The following is a 13,587-nucleotide window of genomic DNA, read 5'->3' as shown; positions in this document are numbered from 1 at the left end:
AGTGCCTCTTAGCCAGGGCAGCACCAACCTGGCCTGAAGGTTGACTTCAGCATAGAAGTTGAGGGCCGGGCGCGGTGGCTCACGCTTGTAATCCCAGCACTTTGGGAGGCCGAGGCAGGCGGATCACGAGGTCAGGAGATCGAGACCACGGTGAAACCCCGTCTCTACTAAAAATACAAAAATTAGCCGGGCGTGGTGGCGGGCGCCTGTAGTCCCAGCTACTTGGAGAGGCTGAGGCAGGAGAATGGCGTGAACCCGGGAGGCGGAGCTTGCAGTGAGCCGAGATCGCGCCACTGCACTCCAGCCCGGGTGACAGAGCAAGACTCCGTCTCAAAAAAAAAAAGAAGTTGAGGATTGGCCAGCTTTGGCGTCAGGAAACCTGGATTTAAATTCTGGCTCCATGCCCTGCCACCTGGTGACCCCCCCACAAATGATCTGTCCTCTCCACTGTAAAATGGGGAACTATGCTTCTTCACAGCACACAAGAGACACACTTTCCAAGGTTTGGGTCAGGGCTGCCTGCCCCTCCCTGCCCGCTCCCATCTGACCCCAGAGGACGTGGCATGGCCTCGGGTTCCAGGGGCTCCCCTCACTGCCACCCATGACCTTGAGCAGCTCATTTCCTTCCTGGGGCTTCATTCTTCCCCTTCTCTGGGAAGGGAGGACGCTACAGCAGCCCTGGCCCACCTGCCCCGCTGCTGGGCAGCAATGAACACAGCACAGTCTGCACACAGGAAGAGCTCAGGGAACCCGATTACTAGAGGACCCCTGAAGGGCTCGCTCAGGCCGGCTGCAGACTGCCTTTGGCTTCTGGGAGCCACTGAGGGCAGCAGCCAATCGTCTGGTGGGGGGCACTGCTGCAGCTCCTGGGGCTGACAGAGATCACAGGAGGGATGCTGGCACTGAGCTGGGAGGACCACAGGGGCCGGGGGAGTGCATGCACCTTCTACAGTCTTCACTGTGAGAGGCACCAGTCCTGCAACGGAAAGTCCAGCAGGCCTGGACTGGAAGGATGGGGCACAGGTGCAGAGGAGGCTTTCTCTGGTCAACCCCTGCCCTCCTCCGAGCCCTTGGAAAGGCCCAGCCTCCGCGGAGCTTCCCTCCCTTCCAGGAACTCCTACCGCCTGGCATACTCTCCATGACACTGAGCCCTTGCCCTCCCCTTGGTGCTTCTTGTCCGTGGCTTTGCCTTCCTAACTGGACTGAAAAATTTGCAGGTATGACTCATTAGCACAAACCTGTGGATTGATGAAATCAGTAAGAGTGGGAGAGTAAGCAGCTATCAGGTAACTCACTGGACCACTGAGGACTTCAGTTTCTTCCTCTGGAAACTGATGGGATTGGAGGAGTGTCTGCTTTTTGTTCCTAGGGCCATAGAGTGGGCAAACCCTGGTGATGCGTATGCTTTCTTTTTTTATCTTAATTATCCCCTTGACAAAGGCTGGCCTATTCTTTTTTTTTTTATCTTAATCTATTTTATAGTTTAGATAAACTCCACCTAACGCTTCTTCATCCAATGGCCACAGGGCCCCAGGAACCTCAGACCAAAAGGCTTTTCTACGACCAAAATTGTAGTCCCAATAAGAATGCATTGTTTTTAGACACAAGGAGACTGAAGGAAAGACAGAACATGAATGACCATCAAAGGGACCACCTTTAGCCACAACAACAGCCCCAGAATTCCCACCTGATGAAGGCACCTGTTTGCCCCATCTTCATTATAAAATGTCAAACATTTTGAGCTAATGAGCTATTACAAAAGGGCCCTTAAAATAAGCTACTTGAAAACACCTTTTGACAGGCTGAAGCCCACGTGGTCTAATTCCCCATCCAGTTCCTTCCCACACTGATGAAAGGCAGTATGTTCTGGTCTAAACAACTAAAACCTTTTGCCCCAGGTTGTTTACTTTGTAGCAAGCCTGCCCCCAAGGACCGCTCACTTTGAGGACAACAGATGGCTATTGTACACAGCTTCAAACTTTTCAAGTTTGGGGTTGTTTGTCTCAACAACCCCATGGGGAGGTTTTAGTAGCCCTGTTCTGCAGATGAGAGGACAAGGTCTGCCTGAGAGATGCCGTGATGAGACCTGGCTCTGCCCAAGTCCCTGCTGCCTAGATCTTGGCAGCCAGGACTCCAGCTGGACACACCCTCTCCCTGGGCTGGGCTCCTCCTGGCACAGCCACCCAAGTGCTGCCCTCAGCCCCTCTGCTGGAGGCACAGGATCTGCGTGGATCTGCCCCCAGCGTGCAGACTGCCCCCACCCCACATGACCTGCAGTACTTATTCCCCTGGGTGGGGATGGGTGGAGGTGGCCACTGAGCAGTCAAGCTAAATGGATTCCCCAGGAGCAAGGCCTTGGCTTTGGCCCACAGATGCCCCTGATCCCCACAGCACAGCCCACGCTCTGACAGACACTGGCCTGGCGCGTCCCGGGCCCTCCACACATCTGTTTCCTCATCTGCAAAATGGGGGTGATCTCAGGCCACCCTCACAGATGTGTCCTGAGGACCGAAGGAATTAGTTGCACGTGAGAAGTGTGCACAGAGCACCCGGTCCGTGTGCCCACCACCTAAGCATTTGAATTATGGCATCCGTCATTTCTGCAGGCATGCATTCATGCAGGGTCTGTGTCTGCACAGCTGCGGGCCTGCATCCCTGTGATCAAATCCGTGCTCAAGTTCATGTGAACTGCAAGCACAAAGGTCCTAGCAGGGAGGGAAGGTCACTCATCCAAGTCCGCTCAAGACTGGAGAAAGCCCAGTGAACTCTTTGGGAGGCGAAGGGGTCCTGTCTGAGATCACGGCCTTGGGATGTTACCCACAGCCTGAGGCATCACTCTGCGGTTTGGGACTGAGATGGCTTTCAGGAGTCATCTCCCAGGGCTGCAGAGGGACGGGCTCGGGGCCAGCTGTTCTAGCTGCTTTCCGTCTGCAGCACCACCCCTCTGATGGCAGCGTCTGGATCCCCGCACATGACAGTTGGAATCCTAAATGTTCTGGGTTTGCGGTAACTTGTCTGGACTTTAACCTACATCTCTTCCTTCCTCATTGCAACAAGACTTCTCTTCTTGTCCCTGTCTATGGAGTTGAGGGTGGGAAGGATGCTTTGATTCAATGCTACCCTATGTCATGTCTTTTTGGAATTCAACTTCCAGGCAAAGGGGAGAGCTTCCTCATCCCGGTGGACAGAGAGGTGACCAGGGTTGCATTCACACCCATTTGTTAAGCACCTGCTGCCTGCAGGCCTGTGAAATGCCCTGTTGTCCTGGGGATACAGAGACAAGAGGCCTAGCCTCTAGGATTTGACATCGGGGACAGGCCCAGAAGCACAACATGGCAGCACACTGTGGCTGGGGTGGAGGCAGACCTCGGTGCTGGCTGCTACAGGGACGTGGAGGAGGGACACCCTTCTCAGCCTGGTGCTGGGAGGAGGCTGGGGAGCAGTGCCAGGAAAGATGTCCCCGGGGAAGAGAGCTTCTGTTTCTATTCCAGATTCCCAGACTCACAGCGCAGAGGGGAGGCTTTGTGCCCATGGCTTTTTGACACTTTCAAAAAACAAACAAACAAGAAAAAACGGTATGGTCTCTGGAAGAAGTGGAGGAGTGACTCACAGGTGCTCCCTTCTGCCTGTCTCTAGACACCTGGGGCCACCAGAGTGCTTCTGCCCTGGGCTTGGAGGGAAGCTGATCACCTGGGTCTTCCTGGCAGGAACTAGCAAGTAGGGGCAGGTTTCAGGCGGTGGAGACCCCAAAGATAACATTGGTGTCAACCTTGATGCTGTTTAGAACCACCCGAAGAGCCAAAGCTCACAGGTGATGAGAGACAGGACTAGCTGGATGTCCTAGGCTGACTAAGAATCTCTAAGCCTAGCTGGGAAGGTGACCACATCCACCTCTAAACACAGGACTTGTAACTTAGCTCACACCCGACCAATCAGGTAGTAAAGAGAGCTCACTAAAATGCTAATTAGGCAAAAACAGGAGGTAAAGAAATAGCCAATCATCTATTGCCTGAGAGCACAGCGGGAGGGACAATGATCGGGATATAAACCCAGGCATTGGAGCCGGCAATGGCTACCCTCTTTGGGTCCCCTCCCTTTGTATGAGAGCTCTGTTTTCACTCTATTAACTCTTGCAGCTGCACACTCTTCTGGTCCGTGTTTGTTATGGCTCGAGCTGAGCTTTCGCTCACCGTCCACCACTGTTGTTTGCCGCCGTCACAGACCCCCCGCTGACTTCCATCCCTCCGGATCCAGCAGGGTGTCTGCTGCGCTTCTGATCCAGCGAGGCACTCATTGCCGCTCTAGGGCTAGAGGCTCGCCGTTATTTCTGCAGGGCTAAGTGCCCGGGTTCGTCCTAATCGAGCTGAACACTAGTTGCTGGGTTCCACAGTTCTCTTCAGGTGTGACCCACGGCTTCTAATAGAGCTATAACACTCACTGTACGGCCCAAGGTTTCATTCCTTGGAATCCGTGAAGTCAAGAACCCCAGGTCAGGGAACAAGAGGCTTGCTGCCATCTTGGAAGCGGCCCACCACCATCTTGGCAGCTCTGGGAGCAAGGACACCCCCCCCGCCCCCCGTAACAGTGACACTCAGCCTTGCTCCTGGAACTCACGTACCCTGTATCTTGTTTGATCTTCAGCCCAGTGGGTACTTAGGATGCATAATGGCCTTCCCATCTCACAGAGGAGAAAGCCAATTCCTGGAGGCCGAGTGAACTCCCAAACACCGTAGACAGAGCAGGAGCCAGGCGTGGGGGCTGAGGTTTGCAGGTCCAGTGCCTGCCCCTTCTCCACTCCGAGTCAGGGGACACAACCTGAAGTCCTGGCTGTGTGCTGCCCGGCATATAGCCAACCTGATCAGGGCAGATGCAGGGACAGGGTGCTCCAGGGTGTGAGGGCCCAGGAGGGCGTCGGGGGTACACCAAGCGGTGGGAAGAGCAGCAATCCAGCATCCCCACTTTTCTCCAAGTGCTCTCCTTCAGGAGCCGGGATGGGAAGGGCAGACAAGCACCATGTGAGAGCCACATGGCGAAGGCAGAGGTGGCCTTGGGATGCTGCACCTCTGAGTCCAGACAGCAAGCATTCCTGGAGACAACAGAGGCCAACAGGGCAGGAAGGGCCCTGCCCATGCCTGGACTTTGGACTCCGGTCCTGTGGGGGAACACTTTCCTGTGGTGCAGGCCCCCCGGTTTGTGGCACTTTGCTAAGGCAATGCCAGGAAGCTGATGCAGATGGGTAAAGTGACAATCAGGTGGTGATTCCCCACCAGGTGAGCAGGGCTGGGGAGATGGCGCAGTCCACCTCCAGCACCCATCGCTGCTGAGAAGCCAGGCAGGAGGCAGTGGAGGGGGGCGTTGAGAAGCGTGGAGACAAGCAGGTCTGGACCCTGCTCCACAGACCAGACACCCCCCAGAGACACCCCCCAGAGAAGGGGGGCGTGGGAAAAGAGGCTGGGCTGGAACTCCCCCTGGGTGCCCCTTCTGGGAAGCAGAGGGGTTGTGAACACCTCCAAGGGGCCTCTCTGAAGCTGTGCTGTGGCTCTCGGCCTCCCCAGCCCCTGCTGGTGTGTGGAACAGAAAGGGGTTGGAATAATCTAGCAGATGCTTGCTGTCCCAGGCTGGCCAGCCCCCACAAAGTGTCCCCATCTGGCCCCAGCCCGCACAGGCAGCACTAGCAGCCCCCCGTGAGTAATCTGCAGGCTCGGATTGATGGGCAGAGCCCAACCAACTTCAGCCAGTGGAGGGAAGGCCTTGGCCTCTGCAGGTCCGGGAGGACAGCTCAAGACCAAAGATTTCCATCAAATCCTGAAACGCCTCTGCCCAGCCCAGCCACCGGAGACTGCACCCAGCCGGGAGCACTCCCCAGGGAGCCCACACACACTTCCCCTCCCCAGCCTGCCAACTCAGTCTCAGCATCACTGGTTTCGTTTCACTTAAAAAAAAATTTTGTTTCTATTTAGCTTCATTTGGTCATTTTAAAGAATAAGTTGTCTGTGCCCCCAGGCAGGATTATTTTCTATGTTGCCCATCCTCTGCGTAAGGTGTCACTACCCCTGGGAATATACAGGGATTCTATGCCTGGCCTCGGAAACTGAAATGAAATAAATTTGCACCATGAGAGAGTAGGTCCAATTCTGCACAAATTAAAATAAAACAAAACAAAAAATGTTTCAGCCAGAAGTAACATTCGACATGGTCTACCCCCATCAGCTCCTTTTACAGATGAGGAAGTGGAGGCCTAAAAAGCTGGGAAGACTTGCTCAAGGTTATGCTCAAGGTCACATCCACCTCTTCCTGCAGGGTAGAGGGTGGAGGGTCTCAGAGAGACTCCCTCCCTCCCTTCCTGCTTCACAGCTGGAGACCGGATCCAGACCCAGAAGCTGGAAAGAAATCCCGGGTTGTGAGGCCCATCTTCCCACTCAGCCCCCAACTCTAGGCCTGGGACCCTCCACAGCCCTCCAGGCACCAGGGGACCAATCGGGATAGAACCAGCCCCTCAAGACCCAGGGCCACTTCCTAGCAAGTCCCTCCTTATCTGGGTTGCCTATATCCCCACCTTGCCTTCCCCAGACCCTCTAGGGAGCCCTGCCTCAGGCAGTGAGCCCTGCTGAGCAGATGGGGGGCGGCATTTGTGGCTCCAGGCCTGTTTCTCTGTCCCTCCCTCCCGGCCTGCCCCCTGCCCTTGGAAGAAATTGAATTCCAAGGAGGAAGAAGGGAGAAAGAACACCCAAACCCCTGTCTTCTCACTGCATAAATACCTAAATCCCTGAGCCTGTCTGGAGCCTGCCAGCCGCTGCCTGCGGTCCTGCCCACAGCCTGAGGTCCCGGCCTGTACCTCCTCATAAGCCCACACTGGCTGTGCCATGCCATGGGCTCCCCTGGACTCCCTCCCCCGCGCCGCCCGCCCTTTGCTGCAGGACGGGGCCAGGGCAACTCCCCGCAGCCCAGAGCTCCTGTCCCTTGAATCCTGCCAGTGGAGCAGGGGGCAAGGGGAGGCCAGGCGCGCCCAGCCCCGGACCCGCAAGCAGGGACCCTCTGGGCAGCGGCCCGCACAGGGCAGGGGCTGCTGGAGACCTGGGGCCCCCACCCCCAACACTCACCGCGCGGTGCCCAGCGGGCGCCAGGGCTCCCATCAAGTCCTCTCGGAGCCCGCAGCAGGCTCCCACTTCTGTTTTTCTCTGACAGCCATGCAGGCAGCCGGCCTTCAACCAGGCTCCCGCCGCCCTTCCATGCACGCACACTCACACTCACGCACATTCACACTCACGTTCGTGCACACTCACACTCACGTTCGTGCACACTCACACTCACGTTCGTGCACATGTACACATTCACACGCTCCTGCACACTCAAACTCACGCTCACGCACACTCACGCTCGTGCACGCGCACGCATACACTCGCCCGCGCTCACACGGACACAAGAACTCGCCCCGCTGCGCGCCTGGCTCCCGGGACGCCTGGAACTGGGGAGCGAGGGCCCCGGACGCCTGTGGCCGCCAGGGGAGGCCGGAGGGGCAGGCGAGGGCAGAGAGCAGCTGGAAAGGCAGTGCCCGGCCACCAAGAGGCCAATTACTTGAGCGGCCTGAGGTGTCCAGCCCAGGCCGAAGACCCCGGGTCTGAGGAGGCAGCGGGCCCTAGAGCCTCAGGAGCGGGCGGGGGAAGGGGGTGTCCGCGGAGACCAGAGTTGGTGGCTCTGACCGAGGAGGGCCTCGCCCTCCCCACGCCACTTGGCAGGGCTTGGGACACGCGCCCTCTTCCCCCTCTCCCTGGGGCCGCGCAGGGCTGTACCCAGGCTCTGCCCAGATCCCCTCGGAGCGGAAGATGCAAGTTGGCTTTTGTCTGACCTGGTCAGACAGAGCCGTTTTGTGGGATAAAGGCTTAACGCTCCGTGAACACGCAGAAAAAGCTCCGCGCTGGCCCTTTGACAATCCCATTGTCTCGGGCCTGAGCCCGGCGGTTTGGTCTGAAAGCGCCAAGTTCATGACATTTCAAAGAGAAATGATACTGGGAGAGGGGGGTGGGCAGGGGAGGGAGGGGTGTGCGGGAGAAATACATTCTTAAAATACGAAATAACAGTATTTGACTCCTTCGCCACCGCGTTCCTCAGCTCAGCCCCCCGCCCCCCCCTCCACGTACCCATTCAGACCAAATCCCCTTCTCCAGTCCTGTGTGGACCCAGAGCCAGGCTGAGAAAGTCAGGATCACCAGGGACTGCGGTTTGGAAGGTGAAGGTGTGAAAAGATGCCCAAATAGCTGCGTGGAAGCTTCCTGGACTGTCAGCAGAGTGACAGCAGCCATTTAGCAAAAGCTCCCATTGTCTGCACTGCCCTACAAGATAAGAATCTGCCAAAAAGGACTTTAGGTGCCCACACGAGTTTATTTTAAAGAGCTAGAGTGTTACTGCTTTCTTTAATTTGTATTACTGTTGTACCATATCCTTTTAAAAAAAAAAAAAAACTATTTTCTGAGCCAGGAAGCAAAGGAGCTTCCATTTTTAGTGTTTAATTTGTTTAATGTGCCTCTGCAAAAGCAAATAATTCCTGAGAGAAAGCAGAGTCCTCAGGAAATTGAATGTGTTTTGTCTCCAGCGAAGTTTCCCTTGAGTGATTTCGTTTGCTTTCTGTCTCGCCAAGCAGGCTCTGCACTGGGACCTCCAGCAGGCTGGGGCCAGGCTGGGCAGTCTGCAGCCCCTCTCCCCACCTTAGGTGATGGGGCTTCTCTGATCCTCAGCCCACTGGCCAGGTAAACTGTGCTCCCCAAGAACAAAACGTAGCCTTGTAGAGTCACTCTAATGCGAGGAGAAAATAGGATTAGGCCAGAGTGCCAGCCAGGTGAGTCGGATTAACAGCAAGGTCCAATACATCTTGGCATTCTTGTGCTATTTTTAATTGTACAAAGGTATATGCTTCCCTTCCCTGGCTTTATTTAAAGAGGCTGTTTGTTTGTGCCCAAGAGGTAAATGGTGAGCGATAAGGCTCTATGTGGAATTGGAAATGTATAACCTTGCAAAATGACATTTTGCCCTGGAAAGTGTGACACGCACACACGGGTAGATAAAGGGAGAGTGCGGAGCGGCCTGGGCTTTGTTAACGCTTCTTGCCCCCTGGCGTTGCTTTGATGGAAGGACACCCTATGCCTGGCTGCCTGAGTGTCTGCCAACGGCAGGAGCTCCTTCCCCACAGGCAGCCGGGCAATGACTACAAATCGATTCATTTTTTAAAAATATCCAAAGTCAGGTGTTAAAAACCGTATGAATCAGGATGGTAGATCATTAAACCGTGGGAGAAAAGAGTTGGCAAAAACCTGCTTATATTATTTTTTAAAATACATGTCCGTATTGCATTTTGCCACATGCAAATTTAGCCTAGGTTTGTTAATCAGGCTCATGTGAGTGTGTCATAAATTAACATGATTTCTTTGGGGCAAGTCAAGAGAGGATGTATAATTGTTCAAGTTTGCAAATCATTTAGCAATTAACTTGGGGGGCAGAGGGCTGCAGCTCCCGGGTGGCCAAGGACATTCATGAGCCATGTGGAAGTTACTGAGTCGAATTGTAACTGTCCATGGCATTTCTGAACGTCCTTTCCAGGCCAAATGACAGACAGAAAGCCAGAGGGGACAGCACTGAATCCAAATGCTTTTGCATTCTGGGTGAGTGTGAACCGAGGGCACAGAAGCTTGGGGCCAAAGGAGAAGAAAGTTGCATTTGATCAAAGTTCCCCCTTTTGGGCAGAGGGCTGAGAGTGAGGATGACCAAGGGGTTTTGGCTTCCCTTTCAGACTCTGCATATGTGAGGTGGCAGGGCAGGGATTAGGAATGTCATTTTCCTTGGATAGAGAAGGGTGTTCCCAAAAGAATTGTCCAGGGGTCAGGATTCTGGGAAAGCCGTAACAGATGTATGTCTTGAGGGCTTCCATCAGCTCATGGAATGTTTTCTTCCTGTTGCAAAAACAGAAAGAGAAGTTTGTTTAATCTGAAAGTCGGTTTTGCCGACTTGTTTAACTGCTGTCTGAGAGCTTCTTGCAGAGATGCTGGAGAATTCCTGGGGCAGGGGTTATTTCAAACTCAAGAATCTATCATTCCATTTGGATTAATCTGGTAAAGCGGGGTTCTGTTTCTCTTTTAAATTTTTTCTTCTTTTCCGTATTTAACATAGATATGCATGCATATGAGAAGTAATGGACATTCAAAAAGCCAGATCCTGCTGATTCCACATTTCAATGGCTTGGTTTGCTAACTCATGCATGGGTGCCTCTAAACACTAATCAGTAATCCAGTTCATTGCTAAGGCTGCAAAGCCCCAGGATCTGTTATTTTCTCACAGGTGGGAAAAGACCCCCAACCTTCTTGGTCTCAGCTCTCTTCTGGTTACTTGGTACCCACAAGTTTACAAGGTATTCATTCTCCTTAGACATCTGATCGTTCTAAAGGCCTGCAGAGCCTGACCCTTCCTGCCTCCCCCTCTCCCCATCTTTAAGCTATAAAACCTTGGAGGAGTTTTCTGAGCTATTCTCCGGGTTTTTCTTTTCCCCATTGTCCAGCATGGTACCTGAGACTGAGTGCAGGTGCAGCCGACAGGATAGAGTGGCCCCAGCGCCAGTTTCCGCTCCATCTCTACCCCATCCTTCTCCTCTGACTTATTTTGCTGAAACTCTGCGCTTAATCTGGTGAGGAAGGGTCCCTAGAATGTAGAATGTTGAACAAAATTCTCCCTAAAACAGGAGGAAGAGCTAGCTGTGGGGGGCGGGTTCTATAGTAGCTGCAAGTTGACCAAGTATGTAGAAAACAACAAGATGTGTCTACATTCCCTTTCCTTGGGTCTGGAAGGGATGTCCCTGGGCCGTTCTTCCCAGCCCTTTCGGAACTAGCGGATGCATTTGTTAGAGAGCTCCTCTCGTTATCCCCGTTCTTAGCATTGTTCTTTCAGCTGGAGATTCACAGTAAAGGTGAACCATCTTCCGAGGCCGAGGGGCATAGCTGCAACTCAGCAACAGGAACAGAAGTGAACCGCTCTTCATGTGTATTCGTGGGGTGGGGGTGGTGAAGGGAAAGGAGATAGTGTCTGATTTTGTGAATCCAGGGTGAGGCTAGAGGGACCGCAGATGCCTCCTCTTCAGGCCCTTCAGTCAGCAAAGGCGGCCTCCCATCCCCAAGGCGCAAGCAGCGCAGATACCATCACAGCCGCAGCCCAAGCGTGCGGGCCCTGGGCCACTGTGTGCCTTCCCCGGACGCTGGTCTATGCGGAGCAGCCCTCAAGCCTGACTGATCCGGGTCTGCATCCCGCGGGTCTGGACGCGAACTGGGCATCCGACCGCACCGCGGCGGGACGGGGAGCGCGGCCGCCTGGAGCTGCTGCTTCTGGGAGCTGGGCGCTGGGCGCTGGGCGCACGCTGCCGAGCGCGGGGCTGGGGCTTCCTGGGGCCAAGCCGGCTCAAGCCCTCACAGGCTCGCGGCGGGGCTGCCTGGCTGCCGCGTCTTGGATCCGGCCTGGGCCTGAGCTCCTGGACCTGGGGTTTTGTTTTGTTTCGTTTTTGTGGAGGAGAGGGCGTTTGGAGACATGAATTGCACTGGCATGGTGTAGGGGAAATATCTGGAGATAGTTGGCAAGAATTCATCCCCAGGTTCAAGGAGTCCAACTAAGCCCGGTTTTAGGGAAGCCCAGCCAGATGTATTTTGAGACAGGAAAGGACATCGTGCTAGGTCTGCGGGGCGGACGCTTAAGAGTGGCCCCGCTAGGAATTTTCTTCCTTTGCAACCGTGAAGGGCTCGCTGCTGCAGTCCAGTGAGCCGTGGGACTCCAGTGCCTGCTTCCCACCGCCAGCCTGTTCAGGGGAAATCAGATCAAATCCATCTGCAATCACAACTTCTTTATCAGGTGGGGGGGCCCCAAATCTAAAGGGAGAAATGGGACCCTTTAGGAGCCCACCCAACTTGTGATGAGAAATGGAGAAGGGGAAATTCATATCCAACAATAAACTGCTGTAAAAGTAGGTTGGGAAGAGGAAAAGTGAAAACAGTACATATGTTTGTAAGTATGTGTTCATATTTATTGAATATTTGTCTTCTCTAAGTATAGCTTTATTAGGTGTCATAAAACCTCTGAATTGAGCAGAGTCCAAAAGCCGTCTTTTGGCCAAGTTCACACACATCAGCTCTCTTCCTGGGTGTCCCCCATGCATTTTATTTATCTTTCAGTTTATTCAAACTTATTTTGAACCACATGAAGGCAGTTTTATTTGGCTAGTAGAGATTGTGTTTAATTCATTGAGTATGCATTGTAAAAGTTTAGACGTCAATGCCAGCCCGAATTCCAAATTGGGAAGTTAAATATTTGTTTTTAATTTTCTGGCTCAAAAATGTTAACTAACAGAAATGATTCTTTCTGCTCTAATGTGCTTGCATAAATGGGGTTATTAGAACTTTCCCCTAAAACAACATTTGCTTCCTGTCCAGACACATTGTGTTTGGAAACTTCACTCCTAGAAGAAATTTTTAATATGTATAAATAAAAAGCAAATGCCTGGCCTTTGAATGTTTTGGTACAGAGGCTTATAGGAGGAGGAAAATGAGAATGCAGCATTCATATCTCAGTAGCTTGATTACACACAAATTTAGGTTGTGGTGGAAAAGTATTAAAGGGCTTGCATTACAGAAAATATTGGCACCAAAGGCCCCTTAATGGTTGTCCTTTATAAGATATGGAATTTTGTAAAGAATTTCAAGATTTAATTTGCCAACTCTTTTAGGTTTGTTGCATTATTGTGCATTTAATCTATTTGTACATACTTCTTAAATTCCGTGATTTGCTCTTTTCTTCAATGGGTGCAACTAAATGACAGAGAACACAAATGCAAATAACTTCACACAGAACCCTCATACTATTGGGAATGGAACCAGGAAAAACTACACCTTCTCTGTAGAGGTGTATTTCCAGTAAATCAAATTGCAGACAGTTTAAAGCATGATGCTCAAACTGAGACCTCATATGCGAATGAAAATGAACTGACTATAGAGACGTGACTCATTACAAAGAGCCAGAATTCCAACAATCTTCAAATCTGATTTTTTAAAAGTGAGCTTTCCGGAAACAGATCTAGCTAAAGCTTGGCGAGACGAGAACCCCACAGCAACCATGTGGATAACTGTGCCTTCACTAGCATGTCACTTATTTCCTCCTTACCTGATTCTCTGACTTGTTCTTGAAGGAAGCAAGCATGTCTCCTGCCTTCATTTGGGTCTCGGATTGACTCACTACATCACAGGACTGCTGGGCTCCAGGATGCGGAGATCCAGCCACAACTGGCACCAGAGAACAACAGAAGCTTCCTTTCCATCTCTGGTGGCCTGCTCACCAAAGACCCTCTGGTCCCCTCAACTTGGTGTTAACTCTTGGGTGTAAATGCCTTTAAGAAAATACCCACTGCACCTCCTACAGTGAATCCCACTGCTCACACAGGGTTTGTATGAAGTCTGCCCTTTGTGGGCCATCTACACATCTCCTGTATAAGATATAGAAGGTGAGTCTACAGTCCTATATAGGAAGAGCGACCTAGGATTTAGTGGGCCAAATACAACCACGAAACGT

This window comes from Hylobates moloch, unplaced genomic scaffold (assembly GCF_009828535.3).
Source record: "Hylobates moloch isolate HMO894 unplaced genomic scaffold, HMol_V3 SCAFFOLD_1, whole genome shotgun sequence".
NCBI lineage: Eukaryota > Metazoa > Chordata > Mammalia > Primates > Hylobatidae > Hylobates > Hylobates moloch.
This window is presented reverse-complemented; position numbering follows the sequence as displayed.